Source organism: Balaenoptera musculus, chromosome 1 (genome assembly GCF_009873245.2).
Source record: "Balaenoptera musculus isolate JJ_BM4_2016_0621 chromosome 1, mBalMus1.pri.v3, whole genome shotgun sequence".
NCBI lineage: Eukaryota > Metazoa > Chordata > Mammalia > Artiodactyla > Balaenopteridae > Balaenoptera > Balaenoptera musculus.
In genome coordinates this window covers 7,417,861-7,424,151 of record NC_045785.1, presented here as the reverse complement: position 1 = coordinate 7,424,151, position 6,291 = coordinate 7,417,861, and the positions used below count along the sequence as shown (strand labels likewise).

At 52.1% G+C, this 6,291-nt stretch overlaps 1 protein-coding gene across 2 annotated transcripts in view; it reads left to right on the top strand.

Moving 5' to 3' along the window:
- The first annotated feature begins 994 nt into the window (after window positions 1-994).
- CTNNBIP1 (catenin beta interacting protein 1) overlaps window positions 995-6,291 on the top strand; it is a 49,751-nt gene continuing 44,454 nt past the window's right edge. Inside the window, exon 1 of one of the 2 annotated variants that reach the window (XM_036827161.1) lies at window positions 995-1,223. The gene's annotated coding sequence lies outside the window, so the exon portion shown is untranslated. The remainder of the gene's footprint in view (window positions 1,224-6,291) is intronic. The other variant, XM_036827168.1, reaches the window with a different exon arrangement.

Here is a 6,291-nt window from a genome sequence, read left to right as displayed (position 1 = left end):
AGTAAGGCCTCTAAACTGTGGTTAGTGTCACCCCATGCAATTGTTAAGTTAAATGTTGAAAGTGAGACCACACTTGAAGACACGCGTCCCTTTAAAAGGGAAGGTGGGTGTTCAGAGCAATTCTCATTTAGCCTAAAAGGGGCTTTTTCTCTCTATACTCTCTCCAGACAGAGGCATATTAGCAGACATAGTCAGACTTTCTATAGAAACATTTTAATCAAGGGCACCCTTCTCCCCAGAAAAATGCACTCACTAACAATACAAACGGTATTCTAAGTTTAACCCACAGAGGACCATCCCTGGGCTCTCTGGGCTCGGTGGATCCAGGTTAGGCCCCAGTTCGAGAGTGGGCCTAACTGCTTCAAAGGTAGCAATACTCCCAGCTCCAAGACTCAGGAAGACCACACCTCTAAATGTTTTGCAACCTCGTCCATTTCAGATTTTTCAGGGGTCCTGGGTAAATCGGTCTCACCAAGGATTCCGCCCCATCTGGCTGCTCCCATTTTTAAACACAGACCCGTGCGTGGGAGAGGCCATTATTTTTACGGGATCACGGTGATTCTGGAGCAGCTAGGGACAGGCAGAGTTGCTTTACCACAACGCCGGGTCCATCCTTAGCGCGGGCTCCGCCCTCAGGCCGCCTCCTCATCCGAGCCCCCGCCCCTCCTCCCCTGCCAACCCTCGACCCGCTCCACCCCTTTGCTCTGAGAGCCGCTCGGCCACTACCGGCGACCGGGTTCCACCCGCCCATCTCGTGGCTCCGCCCCGGGGTCACTGGTCCCGCCCCCTTCCGAGGGGGCCGATGAGCGTGCCCGAGCACTTCGCAGCCCCCCGCTCAACTGGAATCCCCGCCTTCTGGCTGAGTTAACCAATGACAGCCACAGGGTGTTCCTGGCCACGCCCACAACATCATCAGGTCACGCCCCCGGCGCGCGGCCACCCCGGGGCGTTGCCATGGCCGCGCCTCCGCCGCCCGAGCGGAGCCAGATGCCGCCCCCTCCGCCGGTCCCTCCCCCGGCGGCCTGGCGCCTCCCTCCCTCCCCGCCGCGGTGACTCACTGAGCGGGAGGCGGAGGCTGAGGCGGCCGCTCCCGCTGCTGCTGCCGTTGCTGCTGCTGCTGCTGCCGCCGCGGCTGCTCGGGCTGTGCGCGCCCCGGAACAGGCCGCCGCGCGCCGCTCTCGGACCCGCAGCCCCCGCCCGCCCGGCCGGGTCGGGCGGCCCAGGTAAGCGCCGAGGCCGGCCCTCGCCCGCAGCGCCTGGGCCCGCGCCGCGCCGGGGCTCGGGGGAGCCGCCGGCCCTTTGTCTCTCGGGGAGGGGCCGTGGAGGGCGCCCCCGACCCCGCTCGGACCCACCGGCCGGACCCCCGGCACGGCGCCCTGGTCTGGGCCGGGCCTCCTGCCCCACCTGGCCCCCGCTGCTCCTGCCGCTCGCCGCCCCCGCGGCAGACCACCATCCAGCGGTCCTCAACCCCCCTTACCCCGGGGGTCGCCTCCACAGGTGTCCGAGCCATCCACTCTGTTGCTCACCCCACCGCGTCGGCGGGGTTGTCACCGTCTATCGGCACTCCAGGTCCCGTGCCCTCTTGTCTTCCCTCACCTGCGCCCTGCTCTCAGCATCCTGACCCTCTGTATAGAGCTCTCCCATATTTTCCCAAACTAAATGCTGCCAAGGTCTGGTCACTGGGCCACGGTTCCTCTCCTTAGTCTGGTTGAACTGTCGTGTCCCCATCCCACCTCTCCTAGTGAGTGTTCCTAGACGGTGCACGTTGTAGGCATAGGTCTCACCTGTATGGCAGGCGTGTGTATGTGAACCTGCAAGGTTAACCACTCAGAGCCCCGGACTGCACTTCTCGTCTCCTTTCCATCATCCCCACCCCGACCACTTTCCTTTCTCTTGAACCTGGTAACCGAGACACTTAGGTCTGATACCCAACCTCTGTTAGGCCCCGCATGCCTGCCTCTCTCATGTGTGCTGAACTTGTCTGAGCAGTACCTGCTGTCAGGTTAGCCCCTGGGAAGGCCCAGGAGGCCTGTGTTGGCCGCAGATGAAGAGTTTTATGAATAATGAGATGTGAGGCTGGCAGCACCTCCTATCTGAGGATCTAAGTACACTATAGCTGTTAATTACTTTGTCTCCTGTCACTCACACTACTTAGGGAAGTGTGCCTGGCCGACGGCTGGGTAAATTGAGGCACCGGGTGTGTGGGCAAGGGACCTGGAGGCAAGTCAGAGTTTGTCCTGTGGTTCTGCTCCCAAGTGTCTTGGCTCTTAGCTCCCTGCTACAACTACTGGGCTCTGGTTCCTGGCTTTAGACTCTAAGTGATACTGATCTCTTGGGCCATTAAAGTGTCCAGAGAGACCAAGTTTCCTTTGATTTAAAGCAGGACTTTGAATTATAAATAAAGGTGCTGGCTGTTAAATGCCAGTGTGTCATTCATGGTTTCCTGGTGGATGAGTGGTCCTTGTATATGTGTCAGGCAGCATTCCAAGCACCGGGGGCTACAGTGGTGAAGAGAGACACAGCCCCTGCCCTCCTGTAGCTGACCTTCTGAAGAGGAGGGATTAAACAAGTTAAGTGGACAAAATAATTTTAGTCATGGTAAGTGCTGTGAAGGTGGGAAGAGCCATTTTGGATTTTATTCCAAGTGCAGTTAGAAACCACTGGAGGATTTTAAGTAAAGAGGTGATAAGATCATTCTGGCTGCTATATTGAGGCTGGATAGTAAAGAGCAGGGGTAAGAGCAGGGATACTAATTGGGAGACAGACTATTGCCGCTGCCGGGCAAGGGATGATGGTGGCTTGGACCAGAGTAGGGGTAGCAGAAGTGAAGAGGTAAAACCAGTCTGCTCCCCCTGAGAGAGGCTGAGAGCTTTAAAGCAAAACTTCAGGGAACACCAACTTCGATTTATACGTCTGGCAGAGAATTTCTAGACCTGACCATGCTCAGGTTTAGCTCAGCAAACCTTGCTCAGCACCTGCTGTGGGCCAGGTACTGTGCTAAACTCTAGAGATACTGATGTGAACAGGGTGAATAGGGAACCGTCTCCACGTTCTAACAAGGTGCTCACAGAAACGTCACCCACCCCCTCCTTGAGGGAAGAGGGTTTGTAGGCTTAAAAATCAGTTCGAGGTGGAGGAGGGCAGAACACACTGGGCTTCATTCCCACATCCGGCTGCATTATTTAAATGAGAGCATTATTGCCCTGCCTCTGCTGTAAGATGTTGCCCAAAGATATTGGGACTGATCTCATGGTGGGTGGGAGAACAGCTCAGTGGCCATGAACTTGAACCATTAACCAGAATAAAACTTGATCTCCACGCTGCTCCAAGTCTGTGCTGTCAGAACATGTCCAAGCTAAAGGACCGTGGGTCCGGGCCCCTCTTACAGTTGGGCACCTGTGGTCCCTAGAGAGTAACTCTCTTGAAATCCCGTAGCAGTTTGTACATTTGCTGACGGCACCCGTCACTTTCTACGTCTCTTTCAGCTTCATGTGCACTTGCATGACCCTAAGCTTTCTGAGGCCAGGGTCTCTATTGGATTCAGCTTTTCCATCCCTCACAGCATCTAGATCCTGCCCCGAAAGTACACTCATCAAGTACCGGTTGACTTGCCTGGGTGTCTCACAGCACCTAGAACTAGAGCCCAGGAATCCTGACCCTGTCCATGTCTTTTCATTAGATTCCTCCTCAACCAGAGTGCACCATGGGGGTGAACCCAGCAGACTCCGTGTCACTGAGCTCACAGCCCTTCCTTGATGGGTCTCCTCTCTCTCCAGCTCTGCCTACAAGGAACAGCTGCTGAGGGTGCTGACCAAGTAGTTTCTCGACACTCGGCAGATAGGAAGCATAGCTCTTAATCAGAGCATGGACTTCCTACCAAGACTATCTGGGTGTGGATCTTGGTTCTGCCATCATGAGCTTTGTGACCTTCAGCAAGTAACTTAACCTCCCTGTGCCTCAGTTTCCCCATCTATAAATATTAATACTTCCTTCATGGAGTTGTTGGGAGGCTTAAATTAAGTAATACCTATTAGATGCTTAGAACAGCACTGAGCACCGTGATGTGGCTTGGTTGAAGTCGTAGCTGTTATTTCACCATTATTTATTTATCTGCTTTTTATCTCCCATCAGAATTCAAGCTCTTTTAGGGCAGAGATTTTGTCTTTTTTTTTTTTTTTTTTGGTCTACAGTTAGACTTTGTAGGCACTCAATAAATATTTCTTAAATCGAATGGCTTATTGAACACCTATTGTGTGCCAGGCACTGTTGTAGATGCTGGGGCTATAGCCAAGAACAAGATCACCAAGTTGCGTGATCTAATGAAGTTTACATTCTAGTGGGAGAGACAGACGGTAAACAAGTATACAAGTGAACAAAATAATGTAGGATGGTGAAAAGAGATGCAGGGAGAATAAAACAAGGCAATGAGATGGAGAGTGCCTGGGTCATAACTTTAGCGAGCTCTGAGGATGTAACTTTGACTGGAGACCCAGCTGATGGGCAGAGAGGACAGTAGAAGCAAGAAGCCTATGGCGGCTGGACTTGCTGAGTGAGGAGCTGGTAGGAGTTGGATCTGTGGCCACGGTGAGGAGTTTAGATTTTACTCTTCAATTCTGAGCAGTGGGAAGTCACTGCACAGGAACCTTTCCTGGGGGTGGTCCATCCGTGGAGAAAGACCCGGACACTTGGAAGAGCAGTGAGCAGGCTCTCCTTGTCCTGGGAAGGCTTTTGGAGGGCAGCAGTGTTGCATTTATTCCCCTCAGGTTTCTCATGTCTCTGGCCTAGGTACCCAGGAGATATGGGAGCCATCAGCTAGCTTGAGGAAGGTCCAGGTGTGTGTGTCTGTGTGTCCTGCAGATTCCATCAAGCCATCTTTCTCCCCTGAGTATGTAGGTAATCGGTCAGTGTTTCTTGAGTTGAATGAATGAGCATCGCCAGCTCTTAGAATCTTGTCCTGTACAGCGGCTTGTCCTATGTTCTCTGCATAAGGAAATCTTCTTGTCATGGTAGTGACTCTGGCATAACCTTGGAGTTTTGCTGCTGTTCTTATGTGCATCAAGGACCTCCACACACCTGTATGTCACAGTGTCTTCACAGTGTTTTGTTTTGTTTTGTTTCTTTGGCTGCACCGCTCGGCTTTCAGGGTCTTAGTTCCCTGACCAGGGATTGAACCAGGCCCTCGGCAGTGAGAGCACAAGAGTCCTAACCACTGGACCGCCAGGAAATTTCCTGTCACAGTGTCTTTTTTTTTTAACATCTTTATTGGAGTATAATTGCTTTACAATGGTGTGTTAGTTTCTGCTTTATAACAAAGTGAATCAGTTATACATATACATATATCCCCATATCTCTTCCCTCTTGCATCTCCCTCCCTCCCACCCTCCCTATCCCACCCCTCTAGGTGGTCACAAAGCACCTGAGCTGATCTCCCTGTGCTATGCAGTTGCTTCCCACTAGCTATCTATTTTACGTTTGGTAGTGTATATATGTCCATGCCACTCTCTCACTTTGTCACATCTTACCCTTCCCCCTCCCCATATCCTCAAGTCCATTCTCTAGTAGGTCTGTGTCTTTATTCCCGTCTTGCTGCTAGGTTCTTCATGACCTTTTTTTTTTTTTTTTTTGATTCCATATATATGTGTTAGCATACTGTATTTGTTTTTCTCTTTCTGACTTACTTCACTCTGTATGACAGACTCTAACTCCATCCACCTCACTACAAATAACTCCATTTCGTTTCTTTTTATGGCTGAGTAATATTCCATTGTATATATGTGCCACATCTTCTTTATCCATTCATCTGTCGATGGACACTTAGGTTGCTTCCATGTCCTGGCTACTGTAAACAGAGCTGCAATGAACATTTTGGTACATGACTCTTTTTGAATGATGGTTTTCTCAGGGTGTATGTCACAGTGTCTTTATTGGAAGTGTACCAAGATTGACTGGGCAGCTTTCCTCCCCCCCGACCCCATCCCCATTTCTCCTCCAGCCCCCTGCTGAGTACCACCAGGCCACACTGTCACCTCTGAACACTTCCTGTATCATTATTTGATCTACACTCCTGCACATCACTTGATCCAAGTATGGTGGTACCTAGAAAGCATTGGCTGTCTTTAGTCTGGGCTGAGTGGAGTTGGGAAGCTCAGCAGAAATGGCATTTCAAACCCAGGAGTTCAACTCACCAGGAATCCAAAGTTGGCCTCTTCAGACTGAGGGCAGTTGGCCAGCCTTTCACATCCTCGCTCAGGCATCCCCTTGTCTGTCAGTGTCCGTGATGCCAACCTGCTC